This window comes from Podarcis gaigeae, assembly GCF_964106915.1.
Source record: "Podarcis gaigeae genome assembly, chromosome: 7".
Lineage (NCBI taxonomy): Eukaryota > Metazoa > Chordata > Lepidosauria > Squamata > Lacertidae > Podarcis > Podarcis gaigeae.
In genome coordinates this window covers 56159128-56173041 of record NC_139683.1, presented here as the reverse complement: position 1 = coordinate 56173041, position 13914 = coordinate 56159128, and positions in this window count along the sequence as shown.

The following is a 13914-nucleotide window of genomic DNA, read 5'->3' as shown; positions in this document are numbered from 1 at the left end:
TCTTGGAAGTGGATTTTTTAAAAAATGCCAAACCTGGGGCAGCTATCCCAGCCATAGTTGTAAGTTTGTTTACATGATAGCATAATGACACTAATTGTGATCTGGCTAAACATACATCACACTTAGATGGGCACCCACTTCAGTAAGAACTTCATCAAAAGTTTCAAAAATACAGGAAGAAGTTGAATCTCTGCATCTGCATTTCAGGAATTCCTGAGAATCTTTATCACTGAATTTTTAATAGAATTGTAGAGCTAGAAGGGACTGCAAGGGTCATCTAATTTGATCCCCTGCAATGTAGGAATCTTTTGCCCAATGTGGAACATAAACCCACGACCATGAGATCAGTATTATCTCTTACTCCACCCTATTTGTGCAGAAATGAAAATGATTTGATCAGATCACTCGTTAAAATCCTATGTGACCTAGCTCTGGGATACTTCAGAGAGCACAGAGCACTTCAGCCTTATCAATCAGCAAACTATCTTTATGTGCTTCCTGCTCAAAAACACTACAGAGCCTTTATTCCGGGCTGTTTAAATGATCTTCTAGCAACAGCTCTGCAGGGGAAGTTTGCAAAAATCCCCTACCATCAACATAAATGTCCTTGTGGATACGGAGAGGTAGAATCAATAGCTCATGTTTGTGTGTATTGTTCCTTTTATTGTGATACACATAAGATTTTTATTTTATTTTAAAACTCTTTTTACATAAACTCCCAGAATGATCAGATGCATTTTATACTTTTTAATTCCTTTCAGATCAGAATGCATCAATCTTTTCCAGGGTTAGCTACTGCACGTAAAAGTCACAATAGACTAATTTTAGCAAATTTCATTTTGCTTTCCCTGGTGCTCTATGCTATGTTATAGTTACTAGTGATTTCGTTGTTATTGTTCTCTATTTTATTTTGTTTTGTTTGGTATTACTTTATATATGCGGGCAAAGTTTCATTTCCTGAACGGTGGTCATTGAGAGCAATAAAAACAATGATGGATTGATGGATTGAATGTGAGAATACCGTCTTCCCCAACACCATATGCATGAGAGGTGAGAATGGACAGTAGTGGTATAGTAGAGATGGTAGCAGGTGACACGCGTGGCGCTGTGAGTTAAACCACAGAGCCTAGGACTTGCTGATCAGAAGATCGGCGGTTCGAATCCCCATGACGGGGTGAGCTCCTGTTGCTTGGTCCCAGCTCCTGCCAACCTAGCAGTTCGAAAGCACCCCAAAGTGCAAGTAGATAAATAGGGACTGCTCTCCTGCGGGAAGGTAAACAGCGTTTCCATGTGCTGCGCTGGTTCACCAGAAGCGGCTTAGTCACGCTGGCCACACGACCTGGAAGCTGTCTGCGGACAAGCGCCGGCTCCCGGCCTCTTGAGCAAGATGAGCGCACAACCCTTGAGTCAGTCACGACTGGACCTGATGGTCAGGGGTACCTTTTAGAGATGGTAGCAGTAGTAGTAGTAAGATGGTGATACCTTTTTTATATGATTAATTTCTATGCTGAGGACCTCTTCCATGAGATCTACATTCTCCACCCTCTCCACCACCACCACTACCCACCCACCCAATGTTTTTGGTTAATGCAGAGTTTGCCAGTGAGATGTTCTCCATAAAATGTGAAAAAATGGACTTGTAAATGGAAACTAAAAGCTCCAAATGAATTCAAAGCTTTGGGAGAAACCTGCTTTGCCTTGGACCACAGCCACTTTACATTGGAGGCCATCCATCTCTCTCAGAAGTAGACCACTCAGGTAAATTGACTCAAGATTTAGACCTGATCTGAAGCCCAAGCATGACCCTACTATTTTTCATGCTACAAAAGAAAGTATAGCTGAGTGAAGTTATCTAGAGTTTTTTAAAAAGAAAAGAAAAGAAAAGCCCTCTTCCCGCAGATTCTTTAGTTATACAAGTAGTCCTTTTCACAAAGAATCCCCAGTAGTTTTCTGCAGAGGTGAAATATTGTGCTGTACAAAACGTTGTTTCTTTCCATGCATTATGTTAAGAAGGACAAATCCCGTTGACAGTGTTTGAAATGGCACCTTCTCCATGCTCAGGCCCCCTTCTCTTTCAAGACATTGTTATAAATTTTAATGCACAATTGTTTCAACCTTCCATTTTAAAATAGATCTTGTTTTCAATTAAAGGTGAGCCATGACAGAATAAATTGTGCACCAATTTCTCTTTCTCAAGTTGCAGACTTTGGGGAAATAACAGAAGTCCCAGTTCCCTGTGAAGAGTGTTGAGTGTTAAACCACTCTAGGAATTGTTGCTCTGGGGGGAGGCGGATTGGGGTCGCCAAATATCTCTCTGCACACATAACAAACTGCAGCTCCCATATTTCTTTGTGTGAAGCTATGACTGTTTAATGTGGTATTAATCTGCTTTGAATGTATGGTGTAAATGTGGCCCAAGAACAGTACCAAGCCCTTCCCTGTGCTGTAAGAGAGGGCTGTGAATGCTCTGAAAGTTGGGGGAGCCTATTGCAAGGGATTCAAAACCCAGTGGGGAGGGGGAGGAATGCAATGTCTCCTTCCTCCTCCTGACTGTATATTTAACTGAGGTTTTAAGTATTAGTACCAGGTTAAACCACAGAGCCTAGGACTTGCCGATCAGAAGGTTGGCGGTTTGAATCCCCACGACGGGGTGGGTTCCCGTTGCTCGGTCCCTGCTCCTGCCCACCTAGCAGTTCGAAAGCACGTCAAAGTGCAAGTAGATAAATAGGTACCACTCTGGCGGGAAGGTAAATGGTGTTTCCGTGTGCTGCTCTGGTTCGCCAGAAGCGGCTTAGTCATGCTGGCCACATGACCCGGAAGTTGTACGCCGGCTCCCTCAGCCAATAAAACGAGATGAGCGCCGCAACCCCAGAGTCGGCCACGACTGGACCTAATGGTCAGGTGTCTCTTTACCTTTACCTTTACCAGCTACAAAGTGAGGCAGGTGATTCCTTTTTATGTGGAAATGGTTTGATTTATGTGGAAACTGTATGATTTGGTTGTGTGCTTTTTGATGTTTTATTTTTTGTTTATGACTGTTTCTGTTATGTGTTCATGTTGTAAGCTGCCTTAACTATGGAAAGGCAGCTTACAAATCAAATGATGTATGTATGTTATTGGCCTGGAAGTGGTGGTGGTTGCCCTGATATGGGACCCCCAGAGGGTAGTTCGGGAGAGTTCTGCACAGCCCTACTGGGTATCTCCTCAGCTAACAGAACTCAACAACATCTACATTTACAGTATTCATCTTTATGGGGCACCATCATGGGGCAATCAATATCCGGCACAGCTTTTGGCTTGTTCCCCTCACCTAGCACAAGTTTGTAGCACTTATGCACAGCACTGATAAACTATCCTTTACTTTTTCTGCTCTGTGTATGAAACACAGGCCTTTGGAGGGTCTTCATTGTGTCTGAAGGAGAGCACTATGATACCCACATGACTATATTTTATCCTACCTGCAGAAGCTGCCTCAATAAAACAATCACTTTAGCCATCCTGTGTCTCATTTCTTGGATGAACATGGCAATAGCACTGATTTAAAGCTCTGGCTTGGCTTAACGGTTGAGAGAATCGGATAATCACAGTGAGATTATGGCATAGTATAGGTAATACCAGTCACCAATGTCAGTTGGCTTTCAGAAGCATGCCTTATTTCTTCACATTTCTCATCCCAAATGAGGAGCTTCATTTTTCTGCACAGGTAAAAGCATAAAAAAATAAGGATATACTTTCAAAGTTCTACAGTCTTTAAAACTTCACAGCTACTGCATTGACCTGCAATAAAAAGAGAGAACATTTTGTCTTATTTAGCTCTTTACTTAATATGGGGAGGATGGAAAACAATAATAAAGTAGCAGCCTTGTCCATAGAATAGATTAAGCAAAACCTGGAATAAATACATAAAGAACAGTATGTATATGTTGGAGTAATATAAGTTGAATGGATAATGTGCATTACAGTTGTTCCTGTAATGCTTGACTGATCATTTGGAGGGTATGCTATGAACCACCTAAGATTAGGCAGTGGGACAGACGGAGGAACCATTTGCACATTATTGAAATAGACATTGAAAACAAGGGCTTGCTTCCTGGAGACTATGCATACTGACCAGAGTTTATGCATATGGCCCAGAGAATCTACAAAATGCAGGTAAGATCTGCACATTCCCCAAGGTCTATTGGAGATTGTGTCTAATGGCCAGAAAAATGTACAACATGCAGTTGAGATATATACAGGTTCCTCAAGTCTTGTTGAAGATTATGTCTATTGTTCAGGAAATATGGACAATCTCCCCTTCATGGACACATTATGTGCACTTTCTCTTTAAGGACTGATGAATGTGAACAATAACCAGGTGTTATCTACACCAGGGGTGGCCAACTTCCAAGAGATTGTGATCTACTCTCAGAGAAACTGGCAGTGATCTACCCCCCTTTGGGGAGTTCAGGTTGAGGTTGTTGAGCTTTTTTTTTAGGAAGGAAGACCCTGTTTTGGGGCTTCAGGGCAAAGATGTAGAGCTTTCTTTAGGGGAGCCAAAGTTGCTGAGCTTCTTTGTGGGGAGCCAGTGTTCTACCAGTGATCTACCACAGATGTCCACAATCTACCTGTTGGACATGCCTGATCTACACTAACTGCTCAACTTACATTTCCCCTAATATGTACTATATATAAGATATACCAATGAAGGCCCCCAAAATTATTCTTAGCCTTGTAAGGAATGGTTGAGGGAGCTGGGTATGTTTAGCCTGGAAAAGAGCAGACTGAGTGGAGAAATGATAGCCATCTTCAAATATCTAAAGGGCTGTCAACATGGAGGATGGAGCAAGCTTGTTTTCTTCTGCTCTGAAGGGTAGGACCTGAACTAATGGTTTCAAGTTACAAGAAAGGAGATTCTGGCTAAACTTCAGGAAGAACTTTCTTATAGTAACAGTTGTTCAACAGTAGAACAGACCCCCTAAGAAGTGGTGGGCTCCCCTTCCTTGGAGGTTTTTATGCAGAGGTTGGATGGCCATCTATCATGGATGCTTAAATTGAATTCCTGCATTGCAGGGGGTTGGACTAGATAACCCTCAGGTTCCCTTCCAACTCAACAATTCTATGATAACTAGAATATTTCTTGAAAAATTAATTTTAGGCATAATACTGCGCAATCACATACATGTTTACTATAACGCATAACCAGAGGCATATGCTCTGTTAGGTATGCATAGGATTGTAGTGAAAACATTGGTTTTTCATAGAGATTTGATTTCCCCCTCCCCCTTCCTCCAATATTGCTCCTCCAATATGTACAGCCCCACATGAAAATAGTAGACGCTTTACCATTGATTTGAAAGATTCAGTGGTTTGACCTGAAGAATAAGTGGGGTCTAACTGGACTACGGTAATTTGCACATTCACAAGAGGATTGTACATAGAGAGCCTTTATAATGTGGAGGGCCACATTCCCTTAGGGGGAATCTTCTGGGAGCCACATAACAGGGTGTGACGTGTCAGAGACAAAAATTGGAGACACAATGGATGTGGGTTTATATTTGCATAGTAGGCTACATTCCAGCGACACGAACAGTACACACCTACAACTTTCAATGATGGGAAGATGTAGAACTTCTACTATGTCAGACCACTGATCTATCAAGCCCAGTATACTCTACACAGACTGACTGTGGCTCTCCAGGATTTGAGATTCAGGTCTCTTCCAGCCCTACCGAGAGATGCCAAAGATTGAACATGGCACATTCTGTACACAAAGCAGATGCTCTACCATGGAGCTATGGCCCTTCTCTGCTATCTTTCATTAAGGCAAGCAAGAGGTATTATTATAGTTCAAAGGCACATTCCAGCTAGACAATGAGAATGGAACTTTCAGTTCCACTGAAAGTTAAGAAGGTCTACTTTAAGAGATGTAAACAGAACCAGGGCATTTAATTCTCACTTAAGTTCAGTGGGTGTTCTGCTCACTGCCTGAATTCTATTTGCACCTTTGGAATCTATTCCATGCACCTAGTTTTCTTTAACTCTTCAAGATTACATATCCTTAAGAAATCCTCTCTGAAGATGCAGAGGGATAAAGCAACATTTATTTCCCTCTTTGTGCTCTGATTGTTTTTCTCCTCTCTAATCTTCCAGCCTTGATCAAAGAAAGCTTATTTCTGAGCTGAAATATTGAGTGTAAGAGCCCAGTAGTTTTAACACTAATATCTTAGATATTGTTATTTCCCGTCAAGCTTACTATCTTTCATGCTTATTTCCAGATGCGACTTTGAGTAGGTTGCCTTGGTGCTGTGCTTTGTCTCTAATTTCCCAAAACTTTTCCTCCCCTACAAAAGAGGCTTCCATTTTTATTCCTCATTCAAGGGGCATTTTAAATTTTCTTTGGAATTTCTTAAAATGGTGGTTACCAAACTTTTTTGGGCTGCCACCTTACTTCCATAAACTCATAAACACTTCCCAGTGACTCCTACTCTACCCCACCCTATAACAAGCATTATTCAGAACAGCGGTTTGTAGGTCCCACTGAGGAAGATAATAACCCAGCAGAATTCAAAGCAGTAACTATTAATTGCACACTTATTCAAAAACCAATTAAAACTATTTAGTCTAACTGATTCAACAAAAATGATGAATTGGATCCAGTGGGACCAGCTTTTCAAAATCTGATAGTCATTTACAACTACAGCACTCCCCTGCTGCCCCCTTGGCTCTTAGCACCCCCTAAGTAATCCCACCCCCCACCCAGGGGGCAGCAACACCTACTTTGAAAACCAATGCTTTGGTTTAGAATATCACTGGGTGTGGGGTTGAGCTTTCCTTATTGTTATGATGTTGCTTTTGGTTGCTATTATGAAACAGATCAGTTGATTACTGTTACAAGGTTGCTGTTCTTGAAAAAGACTTAAGAAATTTTTTTGGCAGAGCACACTACCTTTCATACTACAAACCTGCCTACCTGTGAGTTGGATGAGCAAACTGTGTTTGGTGAGGAGACTTGACTGCCTTCGTGTTGCCTGTGCTATTCTGTATTATTATGATTATTATCATTTTTATTATTATAATTGCTATAGGCTTGTTGTTGTTGTTGTTTAGTCGTTTAGTCGTGTCCGACTCTTCATGACCCCACAACCAGAGCATGCCAGGCACTCCTGTCTTCCACTGCCTCCTGCAGTTTGAGGCTTACATCTATATAAATAGTAGAGCATAAATCAGACAATAAAGGCTTGCTGATTTCAGATGGAGGCAGCTTTGCATAGTTTATTGCATATTTATTGTGTGAGGGAACTAACAGTGCCTTGGAGTGGGAAATGTTTTTCAGCCTGGAGACCTTGGTTCCTTCTGGGAAACCTCCCAAGGGTCGCAGACCAGAGCACTGATTGTCAACTTTACCTTTGTACACTATGTTAGTTTCTACACAGGCTTCTCTTTGTCTCCCATCCAGAAGCAGCATCAGACTTCGAGGACACAACATTTGAGCCAGCCAAAAACACTCAAAAAAGGTGCAAAGCAGGAATCGGGAGGGGTGTGGCCTGGAGTGTGCACTGCCAAAGACCAGATAGAAAGGTCTAAGGTCACACTTTGGCCCCTGACCTGAGGTTCCCTACCTCTGCTGTGCCTGTCTACTCACTGGGTGCAACAGGACTTACTCCCAAGTTAAGTGTTCATGAGGTATCAGCCTCTGAAATGATATCAGCCATCATCTCTGTCTATTAAGCCATTCTGTCTGGGGCTGATGGGAGTTGGTGTCCTGAGTTCTGAGAATGTAACCTTCAGAAAATTCTGTAAGGATTCACTTTGAATTGCTCTTCAATCACTTTTTTTCTTTGACAGGCAAGGGGGAAAAAATGAAGGGGGAACAAAATTATAATATGATTACTTTGACAGCACTTTGGCTCCTGACAGATCCTCAGGGTACCCATATGCCTGCCATCTTCAGCTTCAGAGACAGGTAAAAATGGTTTTATATCTGTCCAGGTCTTTAAATTTGGTACGCAGTGTTCATTACTGCTGCTTTTCAATTTGGAATTTTATCTGAACTGGTTTAGGCACTGCTGTGATAGTTTTAGTCTGATTTCCTGCTGTTTCTAAAGTACTTGCTGTTTATTGGGTTGTTTAATATTGATTCTTACTGGTAAACCACACTGAACATTAAAAAAAGAGAGACAGTATATAAATTGGTAAACTAAGATAAATAAGCATGCAGCAGCTATTTCTACTACAAAGGGACCTTTCTTTCCAATGTGAAATTCTGTTAAAGATTCAGTTTCTTAAGGACTTAATACTATAGAGAGTGAATGGGGAACCTCAGGTTTTATGAGCCGTTCTACGTGGCCCTCAGAACTCTTCCAAGGCCACAACCTTCTCTTCCTAGGCCACATGCCTGACTGCCTGGAATGAGTCCTTGAACTCTTTTAAGGACTCTTGCTTGTCTGGATGGTGGGTGGAAAGGGTTGTGTGTGTGTGTAGAAACCAGCCTACTGTACACTGGAAAAATCTACTTCCATTGGGCTACCTGCTGTTACCTCTAGTTCCACCTGCCCCTGTCATGTGGCCTTCCCAGGTTTTCCTGAAAGGGAATGTGGCTCTCAGACTTTAAAAGGTTGCCTGTTTTCTTCAGGAACTGAAACTCTCTTTCTTGTCAGTGCTAAATAACTGGAACAGAATGACAGAGTGACTGAGAAGTATGAAACTGTTGAAACGGAGTAATCTAAGGACCGTGTCAAAATTCAGCTGATGGAAGCTTTCAGCTTGATTTTTTAAAGTGAGGCAAGCTGCCATTAAAAACACCTTTACTTTGAGCAAAGTACAAGTGCTTTCCAGAATCTGCAAATTAGTGCTGTATCTTGTATATTGAACAATATGGCAAAACATTGAAAAAGGTAAACAGCGAAATTAGTGGGGTTGGACTAAATGATCCTTGTGTTCTCTTCCAACTCTTTAATTATATGATTCTAAGTTAGCCATAGGACGCGGGTGGAGTTGTGGGTTAAACCACAGAGCCTAGGACTTGCTGATCAGAAGGTCGGCGGTTTGAATCCCCGCGACAGGGTGAGCTCCTGTTGCTCAGTCCCTGCTCCTGCCAACCTAGCAGTTTGAAAGCATGTCAAAGTGCAAGTAAATAAATAGGTACTGCTCCGGTGCGAAGATAAACGGCGTTTCCATGTGCTGCTCTGGTTCGCCAGAAGTGGCTTAGTCATGCTGGCCACATGACCCGGAAGCTGTACGTTGGCTCCCTCGGCCAATAAAGCGAGATGAGCGCCGCAACCCCAGAGTCAGTCATGACTGGACCTAATGGTCAGGGGTCCCTTTACCTTTAAGTTAGCCATGCCCATTAATGGCAGTGGGTCTACCATGAGTATGACTAACATTGAATTGAAGGAAGGCCTTGGTCAAGATCTTACCTCTGCTATGAACCTCATTAGGAGAGTTACTTTGTCCCAGGTCAGACCCCTAACTAGAGTTACCATATGACATGGGAATGTCGGAAGTGCATGCATGTGGAACAGGAGATGGGGCTTTGAGGTATGTCCATACACACACACACCCTAAATAACTGGTGAGGGTTACTTTTTTTTTAAAAAAACACACAATTATTAAATAAACCAAATTATTAATAATAGCTGAATACTAATAATACTGTGCAAATATGCTCTTCCTTATACCTTATATAATAAGTTAACTTAGAAAAACTATATTCTGGATTTCCATGCACTTTTGCATTATATCTGGCCTATTAAGATAGTGCCAGCTACCTGCTTTTACTAGCTTTGCTGCTGTTAGTAATTGCATCGTGAGTTCTAAATCATTAAGAACCATTAAGAACTCCTTGTGAGCAGCCAAGGAACAGTTGCCTTGGAGTTAATGCTATACTACATCCAAGTCTATCACTGATTACATTTCAGACCTCCTGCCAAAAGGGCTTTACTTGTGTGCATTTCCAAAATATGTGCACAGTATCTGCCCTTGAGTTCCGATCTCTCCAGGATACATATCCTGCTGAAGACAGATGATTTATGCAACCAAATAAATCAACCGTTTGGGATTTCAAAGGTGGAATTGACGCCTGGAGGGGAAGGTGGCGTTTTGTTCTGGATCTTAGACACATTGATTGAAAAATCACGGGGGGTTTTGTGTTTTTGTAAATATGGCAACCCTAGCTGAAGATGAGGGTTATCCTTTTAATGACTGGGACATGACACCTCTGAAACTATTAGAATGTTCTGCAGTATTCAGGGAAGCTGGAGGGAATGTCTGCCTAGATATTCCAAGCCAGCAGAAAGCTGCAAACTAGGCTGGAGGGGACATTTTCCATTCCAAGCAGAGATTTGAATGTGACTAATTGCTCCATAGACTTGTAAAGCAATCCAAACCCCCTTTGTGCCAGGCTTGGGGGTGATGTCTGTTAACCTGCCAAAATGGATGTTTCTTGGGGGGGGGGCAGGGCACTGTGCGAGACCAGGATTTGTTGAGCCAACTGCATTGCTGTTCTGTGACTGCATCAGGATCCAGGCTGGTACAAGAATATAACTCACCACCCACCGTGTACATTCTGGCCTGAAATATGATGCTACAGTGGCCCCATCATTCTGTAGAGACCTGCCAGGCTAGGGGACCAGTTAGGATGGCTCCCTAATAATACTTAAAGGTAAAGGGACCCCTGACATCTAAGTCCAGTCGTGGATGACTCTGGGGTTGCAGGGCTCATCTCGCTTTACTGGCCGAGGGAGCCGGCGTTTGTCCGCAGACAGTTTGTGGCCAGCATGACTAAGCCGCTTCTGGCGAACCAGAGCAGCGCACAGAAACACTGTTTACCTTTCCACTGGAGTGGTATCTATTTATCTACTTGCACTTTGACATGCTTTCGAACTGCTAGGTTGGCAGGAGCAGGGACCGAACAATAGGAGCTCACTCCATTGTGGGGATTCGAACCGCCGACCTTCTGATTGGCAAGCCCTAGGCTCTGTTGTTTAGACCACAGCACCTTAGGGACACAGTATTTCAAGCATAGGCAAACTCAACCTTCCAGATGTTTTGTCACTACAACTCCCATCATCCCTTGCTAACAGGACCAGTGGTCAAGGATTATGGGAGTTGTAGTCCCAAAACATCTGGAGGGCCGAATTTCCCTATGCCTGCACTATTGCTTGCAGGATGGAAGTGTGTGGATTCCAGCTAGTATCAAGGCCACTTCTTTGCAGCATCACATCTTCCAGGCAGGCAGCCTAGTGAAAAGAAAGAAAGCAGTTTCTTGAAGTTACATGTGACTGTCATAAGCAGAAACCTTATGCTGTTTCATTCACAACTATCCAACTTTTCCTCCCTCCCTCCCTTTCTCTCTCTCTCTCCACACACACACACACACACACACACACACACTGCACACAGTAAAGTGGGTATAATTCCAAAGAAATAGCTGCCACCATTTTTCCAGAGAATGTGTTCCATTTTGTGCCTTCAATGTTTCAAAGAAATTGTCGGATTAAATATTGGTGCCAGTAACGGTTACTGTGATTATCAGCAAGATGAATTTTTTTTCTTTTTGGCCTGCTAAATCTTTCCTCGAAAAGAAAAATGACACTACAAAAGATTATTTTAGCCAGTAATTTGATACAAAAGCTACCAAAGCCCACATTCATTTGGGAGATGTTGTTTTCTGTGTTATGCTTCCTGTGCTGGTACTACTGACAAGCTATGTACACCCACTCACAACCAGTAGATTGGAAGTGGGATGATAGATCTAATAGCTATCAACATTTCAGTTTTTCATCATATCCCAGGGCTATTCTTTTATATTACATTTTGAAGATATTGATGTTTCATTCCAATATATGAGCCAGTGTGGTGTCATGTCAGAGACAGTCAGAGTAGGAGCAGGATGGGAGAAGAGGCCCAAATTCAAATCTAAACTCAACCTTGAAGTTATCTGGGTGACTTTAGGTGAATTGCTCTTACTTGAACTAGGCTTCCTAGAAGCATTGTTGTGAATAGTGGGATAGGGGAGAGATGGAGGGAAATGTCTGCACCCCCCTTGAGTTTCTTGGAAGAAAGGGAGAGTGTCAGTTCAACAACAGGCATAAATACTTGTGTCCATTCAAGGAAGTTGCACTCTCCATCTTTTCAGTCTCCTGCATCAAATTTCATACCATTCTCTAAGCAGATTTTTGTAATGGGCAGAAGAAGAAGAAGAGTTTGGATTTGATATCCCGCCTTTCACTCCCTTTAAGGAGTCTCAAAGCGGCTAACATTCTCCTTTCCCTTCCTCCCCCACAACAAACACTCTGTGAGGTGAGTGGGGCTGAGAGACTTCAGAGAAGTGTGACTAGCCCAAGGTCACCCAGCAGCTGCATGTGGAGGAGTGGAGACTCGAACCCGGTTCTCCAGATTACGAGACTACCGCTCTTAACCACTACACCACACTGGCAGAGAGGGGAGCACAGACTGCTGCAGAGAGAAAAGGTAATAAAATATTGTTTGATCATCAGGAGCTCTGTTCAGTTCATGGGAGTAACGTTGGATCCAAGTCACTGTCTAGAAAATGTTAAATATCACCTTAAGATCTGTGGGTATTTAACACCCTATTAAAAAGCAATTCTTCATCAAAATACGCCCCCCCCCTTTTCATTAACATTTACTTGCTTTCTGCCTCCGTGGCACCATTTTGTGTTTATGCTGCGGGGAGCATCCTCGACCAGGAGGAGGAAATTGACCTTTAGTCCTGACCACATTTCTTTTGGGGTGGGCAAGGATCTAGTCATGCAGGCAAGGTTTGATAGGTGGGTGGGGCTGTACACCTGTCTGTCTCCTGCCCACCTGTAAATCAAGGGACTATACAAAGCCCAGATATTGATTCAGCAACTGTTTCTCTACTGCCCCTGCCCTCACACCTAACACAGCGTATGATTTTGGGGAAACAGCCTTGCAGGCCAGATATGAACCCATGGCAAATCAAAATTGGCCTGTGGGCCACAAATTCCCCACGCCTGCTCTACAGTTCCACCAACACCTCTAGTACTGATGCTTTTCTAAAGAAATCTTGGTGGCTGCCTATCCAAAATCCTTGTAAATCCCTTCAAGAAAGTCAATTCTCCAGTCTAGGAATGGGGAAAACGAAAATGGATTCATTTACCTTTCTGTATGGTCTGGGGGGGGGGGGGCAACAGTTTTATTGTAAAAATGGCATACATTGTAGAGGTGCTCCAAGGAAAGTAATGTGCAGAATTACAGAAAGGTAAGAACAAGGGCCAGAGTGATGCTGAATTTAAAAAACCTGCTTTGGGATTGTATTCTGCTCAATTGGCAGCAAAAGTCATAGAAACTAAGTGAAAAGATGATTTGACAGGAATGGATGTGTGGATATCTGCCATGCTGGCAGAAGGGCTTGAATAGCCAGCATTTCCCAGGCAACACAACTAGAAGAACAGACAAGTTCATACAATACTTCACCATTCCTTCTCCAAAGCACTGTGAGTGGCAATCAAATCCCACTAATTAGAAACTAGATCTGAAACTGCCTCCCTTCCCACCCCTGACATTTTCTGTATATGCCAAGCTTAGGAAGAAATGTTTCAGTTTTTGCAGATGTGCTATCTGCAGTGGTTTGACAGCTGAATCTCCAAAGCCTCCCAAAGTGTTTTGGTTTGGTGTTTTTATTATTTGTTGCTCTGCCTAATTTTGCCTCTGGCCTCACCCACCAATAAAATGTGGTCCTCATAAAGTTGCCTAGATGCAGCTCCAAGACTGAAAGAAGGCTTCCCCACTCCTGCTGTATTGCGTGTGCAAGCAAGAAGGCAGATATTCAGCATACTTAAATATTTGTTTGACTCTTTGGCACAATTGGAAACAGAAGCGGTTTTTGCTCAGCCTCACATTCATAACTAACAATTATATTCAAAAGCAAATATATTTATTGTTCAGAAG